Raw genomic sequence first — 20,602 nt, forward strand, 5'->3', positions numbered from 1 at the left:
AATTCAAAACTAATAAACTAGATTTATCCTATAATAAAGCCTCCATAGCTGAAGATTGAACTAGACAACATATTCTAACATATTTTAAAATATAGTAATAATATCATAAAATAATTTCCACATATTCTAACATGAATCATTCTCTATTCCATGCTTTGAATAATGACATGAAAGGTACAAATATTACAGACTATATGCTTATTTCTTAATTCATTGCCTAAGCTAATATAAAAAAAACATTTAACTACAAAGAACAAATATTACCTCAAACACAAGAATATCTTTTGTCACAGGATGACGTAACTCCAAGGGGTCATCTTTTGATTCACGTGACTTGGCTTTTTTAACATTGATTAACCTCCACAAGACCTATTAGATCATCACATCCAGTCTCATATTAAAATAATATATCAACTTGGTTTTAACATGAAATATTCTATCAATTTACAAATTATGTACTGCATATTTCTATTTTACAACTTTAACAATTACAAATTATGTGAGTATCATCACAAACATTTAATCTAAACTAAAGTTTTAATAACTAATACATTAAAAAAAAATAGAACAGTTCATTTGTACTTTAGCTACACCAAATTCCCCAAGGAGTGGTAATAAATACATAAAATAGTTTACCAGAAAAAGAAAATAATTATTTTAGAAACAATAGCAGAAATAGTCTAAAACAACAATGAATTTGAACAAAGTAGTAGTATATATAAGCAGGGAAAAAAGAGATTAATTGAAAAAAAAAAAAAAAAACCTTGCGCCGCTCATTGAAGAGATGAGCAAACTTATCATGTTAGGAAAAGCAAGGAGCTTGGGCATTAGGTGGTTGCAAGAATATCCAGGGCCAACAGTTATAAATTTGTTGGTATTACTTGTAATAAACCAAAATAAAATGTGGTGCTAATGCGGGAGAAATCATATTATGGATTACACATGTATTTTCAAGTCGATATTGGACTCGATCATTGAACATAAAATGTTGTGCTAATAAAAAATTCCATAAAATATCATATGGACGTCCAAATGATAATGATAAAAACTTGACGATTAGCGTGAGACTTTTTGTTGAGAGTTTTTAAAACAAGTGTAAAAGTGTAAGATTCCTCCAATATTTTAAGTTTGTGATATCATTCAAGTATATGGATAGTTATCATAAAAAAAAGTATATATGGATAGTTTTTATGATTTATAATTGGTAACGATGATTCTTGACAACCTACTTATTAGTTTGAGTTTTATATTGACTAGTTATTGATATGAACTATAATCTATAGTATTTTTTTGTGTGTTTAATACTACAACTGGCTGGTTGGGCTCAGTTAGGCCCAAAAATGTCTTGAACCTAAATAGTTAAAGGATCTTATTGGATGGACTAGGATATTTATTTACACTATATATTTATACTATTTTATTTTAATTCTTTACAAAATAGGATTTTGATGTAGAGGATTATTATTCACTATTTCACTTATTGGTAGCAATTAGTTTATTTAAGTAAATTCCTCTTGTTAAAAAAAAATGAAACAATATGTGCATTGTAATTTCCAAAGTGGCAGAAAGACTCAAATAGAGCAAACATTCCAAATAAGTAAGAATCAAGCACATATGAAAGAATTAAAAGAATAAATCTTACTTATATAGTTTTATTACTTTAGGAGCTACTTAAGAAAGAAGATAATACGTGAAGGACAACATTGGTGCTTTATTCTCTTAATAAAATACAAATAACTTATTTTTAGTGAGTAAAAATTATTGAAACTACATCCGATAAGAATTCAGTTATACTATAAAACTACATAAGCAAAGATCAGGTTTAGAGTTTTCAATCTCTGCATCAGATATCTCAAATTTTTCATGCATTTATGCTGAAACACCATGATAAAATCAGGTTTTGTTGCGTTCATCCGCTCATCATGCTTAAGTCTGAATTCGTGCCTGCACTAATAGATTCATAAAATAGTCATTGTATAATTGAAGAATTCCATAATCACTATATAATTATCACTACTACCAAAAACACTTTCTACGTTGGTTAATTTGTACATTCTACATTGGTTATTAACCGTCATTGTAGCCAACGTCGTAGAAAGTCACACTTTCTACGAAGACTTTGTATGACGGTTCCATAAAGAATTGTTTTAAAAAAATATCATTCTAAGACAGTTCTTGGCTAAAACCATCTTAAAAGGATATCTTTTTAAGACGGTTCTTAGTTAAAAACCGTCTTAGAAGGATATATTTTCTAAGTTAGATAACTGTCTTAGAATGTGTTTTTTTTTAAATAATTAAAAATTTCAACATTAATCTCTAAGCCCCTTCTTGATATATATATATATATATATATATATATATATATATATATATATATATATATATATATATATATATATATACACACACACATACACACACACACATATATACGATTAGAATTATTCTGAAGAATTTCCTTGACTGCACCAAAATCATTTTGTTTATGTAAGGGCTAAAGCAACATATGTTAGTGTTCAAATCATCCAAAAAGAATGTATTGAAATAGATGGAACCACACATTTAGTCATTTCATAAAAGTGTCTATAAATCCATTTAAAAAAAATAGCTCAAGGTTAGACTGGGCCTATGCTTTATGGCTTCAAGCTAGCTTTTGCATGATCATTTGTTATTCTGTGGCATCACAAACATAAATCAAAACCATCATTAAGCCTTCTCTTAATAGGGCTTCAAGATTGAATTGGCATAAATTTTACTAGGAAAAAAAAGTGACTTATTGTTCGTCCCCGGCAAGTACACCGGATCGTGCAAGTAGTATAAAACGGTAAGAATCGAGTATCGAACTTGCGGGGAACTTATGTTACTTGGTAAAGCTACTTCAGCGAATAGGTGTCTAGTATGAAGAGAGATATGTTTACTATGAATAGCTATGTAAACTAACTATTAAAAGGAAAATCTCGTGAGTAATGATATGTAAAAACAAGTAGACAACACGTTGGTCTTCCTAATAGGTGTCTGATGTTAAAAAGATATTCTCTACTTAACAATGCTCATGTGTTCTATGGTGTCTCCTGAAATGCTAAACCCCGATTCCTCATGATAGTCTAGCCTAATCCTGATCAAGCATCATCCGCAGATTCCTCTTATTGGACTAAACTCGGTCAGGACCGCATTAAGACAAACATACAACAACTAGGTTACCGTACCCCGATCCCTTGTGATAATACGATAAACTAGCCCTGTCCTATCAAGTTCTAAGAATCAGACCAGTTTCCACTTTTGAATGACCCTAAAAACACATGCATCTACGTGATCAAGGTAAAAGCATGGTAGAATGAAGTTCTGATAGCACAGTGAACACACAAAACATCATTAAATAGATATACTGGTATTTACATCAAGTACCTAAAAGGAAGAACCAATAGAGGATTTAACTCTCCATAACTGGGAAGCTTCCTTTACAACAAAGAGAAAAGAAAGATGAAGGATTGAAGAAATACAAGTAGGGGGGATGTCTCCTTCACCTTTAGGATCTCACAATCACTCACAAACTCATCTCAAGTTCTCAGGATGGCTTTCTCTTCAAGCTCCGGTCTCTGCAGATCTTCAGACAGCAAAATCTCTCAAACTCTTTGGAACTTAGACCTTTCTCTCTCTAAAACTCTCTAGACATGCAGAAGCTTCAAGAAAAGGCCCAAACTATCTTCCAAAATTTGATTTCAGACTTAAATAGGTGGCTTTGTTTGTGCTTGCGCGCTTAGCATAACTTTGAACCGCTTAGCGCGCATTAGTGAATTTCGGCTTCGCGCGTGCTTTTTCTCGCTCAGCGGATGGACTGAAGCAGTGCGCTTAGCGGGATGACCCTTCGCTCAACAAACATGCACAGCTCATCCTTCTTCCAGATTCTTCCTCGCGCTTAGTCGAGGAGTGTTGCACTTAGCGGATGGCTCACTAAGCCAACAGATTGGCTTAGCAAGAGGGTGAAAATCAGCACTACACAAACTTGCCTAATTAACCTAAAATTGAGAGAAAATGATTATTAAGAACATAAAATGAAAGTACTAAGTATTTACTACCTATCATTAACAAAAAGTAATTACAACACTACAAAATAACCATAAATTGGAGGAGTTTGATACAATTTATACAAGTTTTATACACAAAAGTTTGTCATATTCATCGACTAACAACTCCCCCAAATTTACAGTTTTGCTTGTCCTCAAGCAAATAAAGAACAACTCACTGGTCCCCAAGTGATAATAACATTCAGTGACTATGTACAAAGGTGTATACAACAAAAGTTACTGATTGCATGATAAAAGAATGAAGCAAGATGCACCAATCACTTGTCTTTCACAAAGTACGCAACTATCCAAAGAGAAGAATAAAATGTAAGTTGTACAATTAGATGAGATTAGGCGTAAGAAGATATCAAGAAGAGTAGCTTAAACCACAGTCTCACGGCTACAGTTTCACTCAAGCACAAGTGTTTAAGCTAAACATTAATAACAACTAGCAAGAGGACTTTCCCAGGATTGTAGTGAGGCTTGGCTAGAAAAATTATTGGTTTTTCTAGGATTCAAAGGCTTAGATTCTAAGAGAGCACAAATCCTAGACTTATCCAAGTAATCTTTTCAATACAATTAGCTTGCTCACTAGCTTTTCACTTTAATTTGCTTTTGACCTTATTACAACAACACACATTTTCTTTGATTGCTTTTTTTTTTAAACACAACTTATTTGTTGTGTGTTGATGCTTTACCTTTTACTTTACATCCAAATCAACTCCACTGCCCCAAATTTGGGGTAAATTTGCCTTGAATCGTATGCTCTCCTAGAATCTAGGCAAGGTATCTGGATATAATCATTTAAGTTCAAGGTTCAATTTTTTTACAATATCATTCAGCTCACAAAGGGTGCAAAGGATACAATTATCTTTCAAGGTAAGTTTTTTGGTCAAATGGCTTATATATGCACAATCATGGCCTTCATCATGTCCTCATTTATACATTTCATTCTAAAATTCAGAGATTGATGCAAAGATTATTACTCACAACTAGTCGTTCACTCACAGTTTAAGATCACACTCTCACCGGTTTTGGTTCAAGCTATTCTTTCTCAATCAATCTGTTTATTAACTAACAATTCTAATTGCAAGTTCACATTCTTGTTCTTTCTTTTTCTAACACACACACTTGCTCAAACTCATGAAAAGAAACACAAACTCTATCACAATCATACATTCAATCCAAAATCAAATCATACACCAATTTTCCATAAAGATAAAAGTGTTTCACTGCAATATCATCAAAATCAAGTCAAACTGTTCTAAATGCTTCAGAATGAGCAAACCAACTAACCATAGAAATTATAAGTATGTAATTATAAATGGAACCCAAGATTACTCAAAACACTATACTGAAACTAATATAGTTATAATAAGATAAATCAATAGTGTCTAAGCATCCTCCTCATCTATCAGATGGACAAAACTGGGGAATCAGTGAGAGTAACAACTTCTTCAAATGAAGAATCAGAAAGATTAGCAACTCCTCCAACTGGGGAATTAGGAGGATCAGCTACTTTTCTAGCTGGTGAATCAGGGGGAGCAGTAGTTTCTTCAGATGGTGAATCGGAGATGATAATCAGAGGTAGAGATGGGGGAACTATTTCAAGCTCAGGAGAAGGAGGTAGATTCACCACTGGAGATTGTGGCTTAGCAGGTATTGGTTCAACCCGTGCCGGTGCGAGTTCTGGAGGAGCAACCTCATTAGGTCTCACCAATGGAAGTTAAGCTTCAGGCCAGACTACTTGCTCAAGAAAATGCTCCATAGGTATGACTGGTCTGTTGTGAGCCAACTCTTGCAGACTGTGCATAATAATACACTGTTTTCTGAATAAGCTTTGTAACATAGGGACTATGGTTTGCGAGTGTTAGACATCTGGTCCTATGGCTGCTGACGGAGGAGTTGGGATGGATGATGAAGGGATGTCATCTGTTCTAGCTAGCTCTCTTCCTTGATGCCATCTACAACTAAAAAGAACTCAAAATTCCTTAGACCAAATTTATTCAAGTTCAAAGACTGAAAAATAAACTGAAAAAGGTACTGACAGCTTAGTGAGACATGGTTCGCTTAGCTGGCCTTTACAAAAAACACACTACCGTTTAGCAACATGTGGGGCCACTTAGCGAAAGTTACATAAATTCAGCTTCTGCATAATTGGCTTAGCTGGCAAGTGCCCGTTAAGCCTAACTTCTGCCGTAAGGATTTCCACTAAGCTCCTCAGAGGTTGCGCTTAGCGGCATCATACAGCTAAAAAATTACACTAAGTGTAGGAGCTTAGCGAACGGGGCTCACTTAGCTCGACGGTTGCCGCAATGAATCGCGCTTAGTACAAGAAAGCTCAGCTTAGCGCGTGACTTTCCACAAAAATTTTGTCAAAGTTACCTGGGCTTAGCGATTCAGCCTTACTTAGCCATAGGTATTTCAGTAAGAGGATGAGTGTTCATCCTCAATAGATGAACTCGCTTAGCACGGTAGGCACACTTAGCGAGTTCTTCCGAAAATGCATATATTCAATGAATTTTTTATGAACTCGCTTAGCGCAGCATGCTCGCTTAGCGAGTTCATCGCGTTTTCCAGAAAAAATGCAGAAAACGTAGTACGTTTTCCTCCATTTTTCAAGCCTCTAAAAGGCATATCAAACATGCAAACCATCCCAAATAATCTATACAGTACAAACATATATAAAGTCCTAATTTTTAACTACTTCTAAAAAACATTAAAACCCTAAAAATCAAAAGCTAATTCTAAGGTTTTCTATCCTAAGGTTCAACAAAGTAAAAGAGAAAAGGGAGTAAGGAACTTACTTGTGTTGTTGATGCTTTGTGATTGGAAGTAGACAATGCAAAAAGAAAGCACAGATGCAAGGTGCACAAATTTTTGGAGAGAAGAGTGCAGGGAAAGTGTTTTCGAAGATTGGGCAATTGTGAGTGTAACTGACGTTACACTCACTTAAGCAGCTTTCGACCCTCTCGCTTAGCGGAAATCCTCGCTAAGCAAGCCAGAGAGACGTTTGGTTTCTTAAAGAGGCTCGCTTAGCGGATCTGTGCGCTTAGCCCATGTTTGAAATTCAAATATATTTTTTTGAACACACAACGCTTGGCTTAGCGCGGTCATAGGGCCACTTAGCGAGGTCTGCAGATAAAAAAAACCTGCAACTCTCGCTAAGTCGGGCTCTGGGCCGGCTTAGCTAAAATAATACATCTTGAGTACATGAGTGGCACTTAGCTCAATGAAACCCACTTTAGGCCGCAAAGAATTAAGCTTAGCTACCATGGATGGTGCTTAGCTCAATGAACCTCAGTTCGGCCGCAAAGAAATAAGCTTAGTGGCAACAAGTCGCACTTAGCCACAAAGTACAATGGGCTTAGCGATCAAGCCACAACTAAGCCGAATTCAGATTGAATTGAACTCGGCTTAGCTCAGCCTTGTCCAGCTTAGCGGACTCAATCAGCCTGAGATGCAAGGGTTGAGCGCTAAGCGCGGTAGACTCCCGGCTAAGCGCATGACCAAAGATGCGCTTAGCGTAAGGCTTGCGCTTAGCGAAAGGACTGTTTTTCAGAAGAAAAAAATTCTAAGTTATTTTTCAGTCCCTTCCTCAAGAAATTGAAACCCTTATATCTATCATTCAAGGACAAGCTGATATACTCCACTGTACTAGTTGTAAAGCAAGTTCCACACGATACAATGCATGAAAAACAAAGATAATAGAAATTAAAACTGGGTTGCCTCCAAGGAAGTGCGTCTTTAACGTTATTAGCTTGACGCTTTTACCTCATTGGGTGATCAAATGAACAGTGCTATGTGCCCTTGTGAATTCTTCACCATGGTACAATTTCAACCTCTGACCATTTACTACCCATGTTCTATCAGGATTCTGAGATTATGGGTCATATAGCTCTATTGCACCATAAGATCGAACTTTCTTGATAACAAAGGGTCCAGACCATTTGGACTTTAGCTTACTAGGAAATAATTTCAATCTTGAATTAAAAAGTAGTACCTGTTGTCTCGGTTTGAAGTCTTTCTTCAACAATTTTTTGTTAATCGCATTTCTTTTAGCTCCAATAATTGGATCTTTCTGTGCTCCCTGGATGCCTTCTCATCAAAGTTCAGAAATTTCAAGGCCCAATATGCCTTGTGTTCCACTTCAACTAGTAAATGACATGATTTGCCATATACCAGTTGAAAAGGAGACAGGCCAATTGGAGTTTTGTATGCAGTTCTATAAGCCCACAGTGCATCCTCCAATTTGGCTGACCAATCTTTTCTGGTTGACGCCACTGTTTTTTCTAGTATTTTCTTTAATTCTCTATTGGATATTTCGACTTGCCCATTAGTTTGAGGATGGTAGGGGGACGCCACTCTATGATTCACATGGTATCGACTCAACACCTTTTGAAGTTGAGTATTACAGAAATGCGAACCATCGTCACTAATTAAGATTCGAGGTACCTCAAATCGAGCAAAAATATTCTTCTTGATAAATTTCACCACAGTCTTAGCATCATTCCTTGAAGTGGCCATAGCTTCCACCCATTTAGACACGCAATCAACAGCTACCAAAATATATTCATTTCCTGCTGATGAAGGAAATGGACCCATGAAATCAATACCCCAGCAATCAAAAACTTCAACTTCCATAATGTTTTGTAGAGGCATCTCATTCCTTCGGGAAATTCCCCTCATTCTCTGACATTGGTCACACTTTAAGACATGGTGATGGGTGTCTTTAAAATGTGTTGGCCAAAAAATTCCTGACTATAAGACCTTAGCTGCTGTTTTGTCTCCACCATAATGCCTGCCACATGGTGAATTGTGACAATGCCACAATATGCCCTTGGCCTCCTCATTTGTCACACATCTTCGAAGGAGATTATCTGCACCTACTTTGAACAAGTGTGGATCATCCCAAACATAATGTCGGGCATCATAGAAGAATCTATTTCTCTGCTGCCAATTGAGGTCTTTAGGTATGACACCTGCTGCCTTGAAATTAGCCATATAAGCAAACCAGGGTCTCCCTGCAATCAGAAACAAAGATTCATCAGGAAATTTATCTCTTATTTCATCTTCCTTTGAAGTGACATCTTCATTCACCAATCTGGATAAGTGATCTGCTACCACATTTTCAGAACCTTTCTTGTCCTTGATGACTAAATCAAATTCTTGGAACAAATTCACAAAGTTTCAAAGGTTTAACCGCCTGAGAACTTTGTCTTAACACATTGGAGGGTACATCCTTTGTGGTACAAGTAGAGGGTACATCTACTTGGGTTGTTGACTGAGAACAAGAAAGGGTACATCTCTTGTGGATCAGTTCTAGTGGAAGGTACATCCACTAGGTTGTTCAAAGAGAACAAGGGAGGGTACATCCCTTGTGGATCTTTGCTTGTAAAAGGATTTTTACAAGGTTGAAAAGAAATCTCAAGGAACGCAGGTCGCTTGGGGACTGGATGTAGGCACAGGTTGTTGCCGAACCAATATAAAAACTCTTGTGTGTTTGTCTCCTTCTTCCCTACTCTTTTAATTTCCGTTGTGCACTTTAATTTCTGCTTTTACTTTTTGGTTAAGTTTCATTTCTGTTCTTCATTTCCTTAACAATGTAGTAAAAGCCTTAAAAGAGTAATTTTTAATTAGTAAAGGTTTAGGAATAATTAATTCAACCTCCTCTTCTTAATTATTCTGAGGCCACGTGATCCAACAGTAATCAAAGGAGCATAAACCAACTTGGCTTTAAGAGTGTTAAAGGCTTCTAAACATTCTTCATTGAACACAAACACAACCTCCTTATTCAACAGATTTCTTAGGGGTTTAGCAATTTTGGAGAAGTCTTTAATGAATCGCCAATAGAATCCAACATGACCTAAAAAACTCTGTATGCCTTACCGTGGGGACCGTTGGCCTAGCCAATAGCAGGATCAACATGGATCACTGGTCTCTGACCATCAGGTGGTCTAGTAGACAAGGATCATAGACGTGTGCCTTTGCGTGTCCGCTTCACGACAGACGGCGAAGCTGATGGGTCTGGAGGAGGAGGAAGAGGCGAGCCAGGTGGAGAAGCTATGATCCTTTATACAAAAAAAACCAGGGTTAATAAACATTACAAAAAATAACTATATAACTTATGTAAATCAATATAGAAAAATCCAATATATAAATAGAAAATTACATTAGACGATGTTAATTAATTCTCCTTCATCATGATCATTACGATTAGCATGAACGTCATCAACTTCTTCTTCTCCGACAATGTTAGGAGTGATTTATGTGGACAAAGGACTAACATAGGTGTCCATGTATGAATCATCATCTTCTACATTAACACCAATTGTTTTGCCCTGTAGAACCATGCACCACCTTTCATCACAATTGTCTTGCACATAAAATAGTTGTCTAGCTTGTTCTGCCATGATGAAATGGTCATTATGGTAACCAAGTTTCTTTAGGTCTACCAACGTAAATCCTATATCATCGGTGCACACACCGGTGTTGCTGTCAACCCATTTACATTTGAAAACACAAACAGTAAATTTCATATAGTTAAGCTCCCAAATTTCATCAATGAACCCAAAGTAAGGAATGGAAGCTACACAAGGATTGGCATCATGCACACTTGCGAAGTGTTGAGATTCAGCCCTTAGGGTGACCCCACTGTTCTGCATTGTACTTTTGTCATCTTGTGCTTTTGTGTAAAATGAATACTTGTTTATGTCGTATCCTTGCCAAGTTATAACATTTCTTTTAGGCCCATCTGCTAGCTTTCTTAATGTTTATGAAGCATTTTCATCTGCAAAGATTTTATCTTTAAACCAATCACATAAAGTCTTGTTATGCTTTTTCAACACCCAATTCTTTGACATTTTTGGATTATTCTGTTTGACTAAAGCTTCATGCTTAACTATGTATGGCAAAACTTCATTACTGTTGTTCAAGACATACAAGTGAGCTTGTAACAAATCTTCTAGACTTGGAGTGATCACATGCAGTCCTCTTGAACCCTTACCACCCACTCTGTCATCATGCCGAGACTCGGGAAGGCCAACAGGTTTAGCCTTCTCAATGTATTCTGAATAAAATTCAATGACTTCTTCTACAATGTACCTCTCAACAATAGATGCTTCAGGATGATATAGATTCTTTGTATACCCTTTTAAGATCTTCATGTATCGCTCAACTGGATACATCTATCGCAAATAAACAAGACCACAACATTTGATTTCTCTGTCCAAATGCAGAATCAAGTGAATCATGATGTCAACGAAAGCAAGGGGAAAATACATCTCCAACTGGAACAGTATAATTGCAGCCTCATTTTCCAGCTCATCAAACTTGACAGGATCAACGACTTTGCTACATATGGCATGGAAGAAAAAGCACATGTGAGTTATGGCTAACTTGACTTTGTTTGGCAAGATGTCTCGTATAGCCACGGTTAACAATTGTTGCATCAACATGTGACCACTGTAGACTGTTTTTCTTCCATGTTTTAGTTGTATGTAGCTTGTGTTTTCTTCATAGATGGGGCATGCATGATGACCCTTAACACTGTAACCGCTGAGATTCCCATATGTTGGAAAGTCATTAATGGTACAAAAAAGCATTGCATGCATTTCAAACGTCTCCTTGCAAAACGCATCAAACACTCAAACCCCCTCGTCCCACAACTTTCTCAGGTCTTCAACCAACGGACTTAGATAAACATCAATGTCATTTCTTGGCTTTCTTGGGCCCGATATCATCATAGACAACATCATATTTTCACTTCATGCACAAACAAGGAGGCAAATTGTAAATTACTAGCAAAACTGGCCATGAACTGTGTTGAGTGCTTAAGGTGCCATACGGATTCATTCCATCACTGGCTAGCCCAAGTCTAAGATTTCTTGGCTCTTTCCCGAAATTCGGATACAAACCATCAATTTTCTTCCACTGCGAGCAATCAGCCGAATGACGGACCATTCCATTAGAAATCCTTCCATTTTCATGCCATGTAAGGTCTTTTGCACTATCCTCATTAGCAAAAAGATGCTTAAACCTTGGAATGATTGGAAGATACCACAAAACCTTAGCTAGAGGGCCCTTCTTTGAGTTTTCATCAGAACTATTTTCCTCTTCATCCTTCACTTTGTATCGTGAAGTCCCACAGATAGGGCATTTGGAAATTTCTTGAAATTCATGCCTATACAGTATGCAATCATTGAGGCAAGCATGAATCTTCTGATACTCCATACCCATCAGACACGGTATCTTTTTTGCCTTATAGTAATTTTTAGGCAGCGTGTTGTCCTCTAGAAGCAGATTGTGCACTACCTCAAGCAGTGAGGTAAAACTTTTGTCACTCCACACATACATGGCTTTCACATTAACCATACTTAACACCGCAGACAACAGGGTTAAGGAATTCTTGCACCTCATATACAAAGGCTTCTTTGAATCACTCTACAATCCTTCATACATAGGGGTGTGTGCTTGCTTAAAAGACTCTTGTCCAAGGTCACAAATCATGTCCTCCAAGCGATCTCCCATTTCTACATCAAACGGTTCAGATTGGGACCCACTCTGCATGTCTGTCACTTCACCATGCCATATCCACGTTGTGTAATTCTTCACAATCCCATCACACAATAGATGCTCCCGTATGTCATCCAGTAGTTGTCGTCTTTCATTCAAATAGTTGATGCAAGGATAATAATATTTTCCTTCTTCATTCGAACAACCTCTTTCTGAAGCAAATTGCAAGAACTGCTCGACGCCATCCACATATTTTGGGCTCATGCGACTTTGATTCATCCAACTTCGATCCATTTAAGCAATTCCATGAATGAAAAACTCACTTTTTTATTTGTAGGTGTGACCCTATCCCATTTAGGAAGACTGTCTTTTATGTTAGCTTCATACTTCAGGGTTAGCATTATTTTGAAAATTTTGACTAAATTTCGACAGCATTTCGCATTGGTCTCCAAGTACACGACATGACATCAGTGAAATTAATTCTTGAATAATCAAGTATGCACTCAGAGAACAACTTGAAATGCATTGTACCAAAATTTCATCAAATTAATCAAAATAATAATAACCTTACGAATGAATCTAACATAAAAAATACCAGTCTTCCCAAACTGTCCAAATGGACAATTCAAGACTAAATACAATGACTCATGCAAACTGTCCGCAAGAATCATTGTATTCAGTCTCAAACGAAAATCTAAGGTTCACTCAGCATGAACAATAGTTATTTATATAGCAAATTTCATTGATGACGTACAAGAACATACAAAATGTAAATTTCGATTACAGACAAATATCGACATCAACAGTTTTTTGTATAGCATATTACATTAATGACATACAAGAACATACAAAATGTAAATTTCGATTACAGACAAATATCAACATCAACAGTTCTTTATGTAACTAATTTGGAATTCTGGGTTTCGAGGGTGCTTATGCTTTATTATTGTAGTTAGGTACGTGTCTTCTTTTGTGAATATGTTAGAGGTATGACAGATTCATTTTATCTGTGATTCATTGTTATCTGAGGCTTTTGGATTGGAGAGGGACAATCTTGGTCTTGCTTGCAGACCATTGTTACTTGAAAGTGAGTAGTTAGTTGAAGCTGAAACTAGTGAGTGTGTCTGAGACATTCAGAGATGGGGATTGATCACTCTCTCACTAGTAGCAAGAAAAGCATATGGGGGAGAGAAAATGAATGAGAGAAAGCTAAGGCGTGTTGGTTTAATGTGGGACAAAGTAAGGTTGTGTGTGTGTGTGTGTGTGTGTGTGTGTGTGTGTGTGTGTGTGTGTGTGTGTGTGTGTGTGTGTGTGTGTGTGTGTGTGTGTGTGATTAGGGTTTTTGTGTGTGTGTGTGTGTGTCATGAGGGTGTGTGTGTGTTTTTGGTAAGAGTGTGGGTGTGTGCTTGTGATTAGGGTTTGTGTGTGTGTGTCATAAGGGTGGGTGGGGGTGTGTGTGTGTGTGTGTGTGTGTGTGTGTGTGTGATTAGGGTTTTTGTGTGTGTCACATGAGGGTGTGTGTGTGTGTGTATTTATTAATTAGCTTTTCATCCCACAAGGGTTTTTCGATCAAATTGATTTCATTAGTGAAGATGGATTTTAAGTAATTAACAAAGTGGTCTAGGGGGGTTACTTTCTGGATATATGTGGAGGAAATGATGAAAGCTAGAGAGCAAACACTGAATCAGTTGCTCACTGAAATGAAGAAGCTTAACAAGGATGTCTCTCTTAGTGTCATTGCCATCAGAACTCCAGGATTCAATGGTGCAGACCTAGCAAACCTCATGAATCAAGCCACGATTCTTGCCGGTTGAAAGGGGCAAAGATAAAATCACAATGGAAGAAGTTGATGACTCCGTAATTCGCATGGAAAGAACCAAGATGATGATAAAAAGCAATTTTTTATCCACTGCAAATTAACTTAAAAAGACTACTAAAAGCTATAAAAGACGAAAGAGAATAAGATAAAACTTGAGATATTTCATTCATTTGATTGATGGCAAAAGCAAAATTCTGGTGCCTTAACATGGTTCATACCAAGTGAAGATCCATCTCTCATCTCTAAGAACCAACTACTTGCTAGAATAGTTGGAGGCTTAGGGGAAAGAGCAGAAGAGGAAGTCATATTTGGTGAAACTGAGATAACCACTAGAGTTGCAGTGGACTTGCAACAGATTACACAAATAGCAAGACAGATGGTAACAAGGTTTGGTATGTCAGAGATTGGACCATGGGTATTGACTGATCCTACCGTGCAAGGTCATCATGCGGTACTAAGGATGTTGGCTAGGAACTAAATGTCAAAGAAACTAACTGAGGACATTGATAACTGTTAATGCGCTGAAATTTCTTATGTGCATTTGTTATTATGCTTTATGAGTGTAGTAAGTGTGGTGTGACTAGTACTTGTTGGAGTGTGTTATTAGACTTTGTATTTATGATGGGTAAATGAGTTCTTAAGTTTTTTGGTAGAAGTAACTATCTGTTGTGTTCTTTACAGTGGATTCTGGATTAGAATGAATCGTTGAATTGGAAGGAAATTAATCTTTTTTAATGGGGAACTTAGTTGTACTACAAGCATTATACCAAGCTGATTATCTTTGAGCTTGATAAGTTGAAAGAATCCTATAGTGTTGTAGTGAGGATTTAAATGAATAATTTTGTTTGGGTTTAGTTTTGTTTTGTTCTGACATGATTTAAAGGTATAAATCCATGACCAATCTCATCCTCTAGCATTTCCTTTTGTTTGTCTGTCCAGCATTCTTGAAGGCATAAGTTCTTATAGACATCAAATTGACTGTTAAGATAGAGGAGTGAACATGCTTAAGCATGAATAATAGGTATGATACACATCAATCATATGTCAAAACAATGGCCTTTGTCAAAATTATTTCATCACGGGGAAAAAATTACTAAAAAGGAGAAAAAGACTACAAAGCACGAAGAAAATGAATCCTCTTAAATCATTTAAGCTAGATCTGTTATGCTCTCAATTTGATACAAATTAGCTTAACCAAACAATAACAAACACAACAAAATCTATCCTAACAGAACCCAAGAAATCAATAACAAATGTAAGAAAAAGATAAAATAGACCAAACACACATCCAGACAGCAGCAAATCCAAACAAATGATAGGTTGGAGAAGATTCAAATGGCACAGGGAATAGATTAAACAAGAAAAGGACCAAAGAGTTAGAGCATTCTGAAAGTAACACAAAAAGAAGATACATGATATACCTGATTAAAAACATTTCCAAAACCATATGACTAAAAGAATGTGGAAAAAACAAATTAGAGGCTAGCAAATTTTTGCCTAGATAATAATTATTGAGGACCAAATAATCAGTGTGGTTCTTTTTCAATTCAGTTTTTTTAAATAAATAACCATACTCTATGCCTAAGTGATCCTAACCTAATAGATAAATACCTACAACAGCTAGTTGCTCACTCTCTTGCTCCCCCAGGAATTAGAACTATTCCTCCAAGTCCCAAATGGCTATCAACTTCTCAGGGATGTATTGAAGCGCATTTAACAAACAACAGGTATGATTTCTATATTGACATTGAAGTTTTCAAATTATGGTTTCTGTTGGCTTGTTTTCAGGGGGCTTCTAATCTATATTATGCTTCCTTTCAAAAGAATGACATAACTGAAATTGAAACGATTGGTTGCAGTGAACCAGTAGGATTCATCATCACAAAAATAGATGAATTCTGGCAACTTAAGTAGGTATATCATGGTAATGCTTTGGCAGCTTTAATTTCAAGTATTAAGTAGCTGCCCAACAACTTAAAGCCACTAAAGCTACAAATGAAGGCATTGAGCTTGTTGAGAAGTATTTTGCCTTTATATTTGGAAGAGATAGAAAATAGGTATGTGTGTGGAATACACACAAAGATACTTCCTAACTGCAATAACTTACTTTTAGAAGGATTATTTTAGCAAATTATACTTTTTGTTGTGTTTAAAAAAAATAAAGGTTATAATTTTCTAATTGCTATACTATTTCTAAAAAAAAGCAAGTACATATTAACAAATTCACACACACATATAAAGGAATACAAGAGGAACCAAGGTTACTTAGGTCAGCAGTGGTGAAGTACATAAAGGAACAATGGAACTACAAGGATGAGCCAATCATGGTAGCTCTAGATTAAAAAGGAAAGGTCACAAATTACAATGCTCTTGATATGATCAACATTTGGGGTGTGCAAGCATACCCCTTTTCGGCTTCAAAAGAGGAAGAGCTATAGCAATACCAGAATTTGACAATGCAACTTTTGCTAGATGGCATCAATCCTCTCCTTGCTTACTGGGTATGAGTCTGATTCATATCATGTTTTCATGCTGATTTTAACAATTTAATTTCACGTAACATTACTGAATTTTACATTTTATTATGTACCAGGTTGAACAAGGAAAAAATAGTTGCCTTTATGGGAGTGAAAACTTGGTTTGGATCCAACAATTCAATGATAAGATAATTGAGATCAAACAACCAGGTCTGCAGCTGGAAACAATATATGTTGGTAATAGTCAATCAAGTGAAAATGTTAAGCAAATAATGGCAAAAGGTGGTGAAAAAAGTCTCAATGATCCACTTTCCTTCATAAATGTGCAACACTTTTGGGTTCAATTGGAGACCATGAGAATGTCTAAACTCATACTAGGAAATACACCAAGTTCTGATCATGTACTAGCTAAGTTGTCAACTTTGCTTGACATGGATGATAGAGAAGAAGGTTGGGCTGTGATTGGATGTAGGGGTTCAAGCTCAACTAATATTCTTAGGCTTTAAGGGATGCAGGTGATGGAATTCTTAAGGAAATGTTCAAAGTGGAGAGAAAATATAACCAATTTGTGATTACAGGGTGCTCTAAGAAACTTCCTAGACCCCCATTTTGTTGAAAGGAGTTGCAATCACTCACACTTTTTTTCCTCTAGAGAAAATGAAAGACCAAGTGAAGGAAATGTAATGTGTCAACAGTGCAAGCGACCCATGAAGAATTTTGTGGTGTACCAACCATGAATAGGATAGACACAATAGTTGAGTTGAACTGTTTTTGTTACCATTACCACCAAGTTTGTCTCTTATTTTGAGTGTCAATCATTTAAATCCTAGTCCTAACTTAGAATGCTTGAAGGAATTTCCTATAATCATTTAGTGATATAAAGATATAAAGAAACTTGTGTTTAGTATAGTAAAATCAACTATATTTTACTCACATGCTTTCCCTTATACAAGTAGAATTTAAAACAGTTTTCATATTTTCATATGGACTCAAACTGAGAAGGTGGGATGACAACATTTTGTTAAAGGAAGATGTAGAAGCCTCTTGTATAAGCAAGAAAGAAGCAACTCTTAAGAGGGAAAAAGTAAAACAATGCTCAGGCATATTACAAATCAGAATGAATCAAAACTGCCACAGCTCTTGAACCAAATTGATTCAAAACAAAAAAGGCAATATAAATTATGTCACAAGAACTAGAGATTAAGTCCAAACAACTTGAATATGTACAAAGGCACAGGGATGAACAGGATCAGGCATTATCGAAGCAAATTCAATTGCTCAGAATTTAAATTCGAAAGCTTATGGCAGAGGAGCATCATTTGTCTAAAACTGACCAAAAATAGACGATGACTATGATGTTAATGCAACAGAACATCACCATAACCACTCCCTTACAAGTACGCTACATATTAAATGAACCTACATCCTTCTCTTTTTGTTTATGCTTTTCTTAACTAAACCCTATTAGCTTCTAGAGTTATAGAAAATTACTAACATTGTGAAAGTGTAAGTTTCTAAGTCTGGGTGATAACACATTAATGTATTCAGCCAAATACATTATCAAACTCAAGCATCCCACTAAAAATATAACGGGATTAGACACCCCAATACAAGCAAAAGCACAATAACAAGTACAAACAAAACACTAAGGGAAGTTAAAATAATGGAAGCCAAAAGCAAAACTTACCAAGACACAGTAGACACAGCAGACATGAGAATAGGAGCAAAAAGTGCTTTGGTGCCAATGGCTACAAGGAAAGCAACGTCAGCAGACACAACAGACACAGTAGACACGAAGCAAGAAAACTTACCAGAGCGCAGTGAAGAGGTTGGCTTTGCGACCAGAGCACGACCAGGGTGGCTTTGCGACCAGAGCACGACCAGGGTGGCTTTGCGAGACTCCGCGTGGTGGGTCAAGGACAATGGCAGTACAGAGGGTGGCTTTGCAAGGTGGGTCAGGAGCAATGGCAGTGACGAGGGTAAGTTTGCGAGAATGAGCACAAGCAGTGATGAGGGTAAGTTTGCGAGAATGAAAATGGGCAGTGAAAAGGGTCTGTAGTTTAATTTTAGTAAAAACACAACACCGGTTTTCTAAAAAAAAATGATGCTACCTAGCTCATGTTAACATCGGTTTTTTGAAAAACTGATGTTAACATATTCTCGTTAACATCAGTTTTGTTAAAATCGATTCAAAATCGATGTTAACATGACCTAGATAACATCGGTTTTGTCAAAACCGATGTAAATGAGACTATGTTACCATCGGTTTTTCAAAAAACTAATGTTAACGAGACTATGTTAACATCAGTTTTGACAAAATCGATGTTAATAAACTCGTCTTATTTACAAGTATGTCACCGCATTTGAGTTAACATCGGTATTGTCCAAAACCAATGTTAACCTGGCGATGTTAAATGTATATTTTTTACTAGTGAAGTTCAGAGGTAGAGAATTCAATAAAAGATGAAAGTAATCAGTTTCTTCTAGTTCTTTATGACAATTTTCCCAAATCCTTTGTACGACTCCCCTTGATATGTTGGTAGCTGAAGTTGTTTCCTTGTTATTTATGAGGTAGAGAATTCAATAAAAGATGAAAGTATTCAATTTCTTCTAGTTCTTTATGGCAATTTTCCCAAATCCTTTGTACGACTCCCCCTGATATGTTGGTAGCTGAAGTTGTTTCCTTGTTATTTAACCGTAGGCTTGGTAGAAGGAAAGGGAGCAAAAGCTTTCAACATTTCTGAAAGATTGCCTGCAACCATTTGTTGATGGTTGAGAAGATGAATTTATAGCACGGGCAAAATTAGAAGCACATAGTCTTTCTAAAGCTGGTAAATTCCCTTTGTTTATCATGTAATTTTAATAATGTATTATCTAGTGATAGTGACTCGAGAACTTAGAAGTTTCAATAACTAAAACTTTTCTTTATCAAGAGTGTCAATTTATTATCTATGTATGCCAAAATACATTTTAGAGCTGGCCATCAATTGAGAACTTTTTTTAGTACTATTTGAGGTTATAATATAGAAATGGCTTCCAATAAATTATTCCACCAAAACATTGGAAAATTGGAAATTTTAAAAGAAGAATACCAAAAGCTTATATTACAATATGTAATTTATATACTGTAAATTTTAATTTTATATTATAATATAAAATTAAAAAACACAAATTTAAAATTAAACAAGATAATCAATATTTTAAAAGTTAGCACAAGAGATTGTATCTCATCATATAATGCATCATAATGCATGAATGGGTTTAATCAACGGAAAGTTGCTAAATGAATTATGGATTAGTTGGTATAAAGTAGCACATAACTTAGTATTTGCAGATTTTTATTCCCTAAGGAAGGATGTTGAAATTATGTCACAGTGTGTTGAAGAGATTAGAGAATCTTCTGGTCTACAGCTATTGGAGCAAGAACTTGCCAATTTGGAGGAGCAAGCACTTGATAGCTCCTTTTGGGACAATCGGGCCAAAGCTCAAGAGACTCTCTCGACCATGGATGATGTCAAAGATAATATAAAATTACTCAATGATTTCAAAACCCAGGTTAGATTTACTTTATATGAATTTTCAACTATTATTTTAGGGAGAACCAACATGTAATGATATTAAAGAATGGGGGTTCCAAGTTTCAGTGTTCAATTTTATCCGTTCATATCTCACCCTCACATTGCCACGAAACCTTACCAGTATGGTGTTCACAAATAAGAAGAAACATC

At 36.1% G+C, this 20,602-nt stretch overlaps 1 pseudogene; it reads left to right on the forward strand.

The window, feature by feature from the left end:
• The first annotated feature begins 14,233 nt into the window (after positions 1-14,233).
• On the forward strand, positions 14,234-17,611 carry LOC100776925 (protein SIEVE ELEMENT OCCLUSION C-like; annotated as a pseudogene).
• The last annotated feature ends 2,991 nt before the right edge of the window (positions 17,612-20,602 follow it).

The sequence above is a fragment of the Glycine max genome, chromosome 12, assembly GCF_000004515.6.
Source record: "Glycine max cultivar Williams 82 chromosome 12, Glycine_max_v4.0, whole genome shotgun sequence".
Lineage (NCBI taxonomy): Eukaryota > Viridiplantae > Streptophyta > Magnoliopsida > Fabales > Fabaceae > Glycine > Glycine max.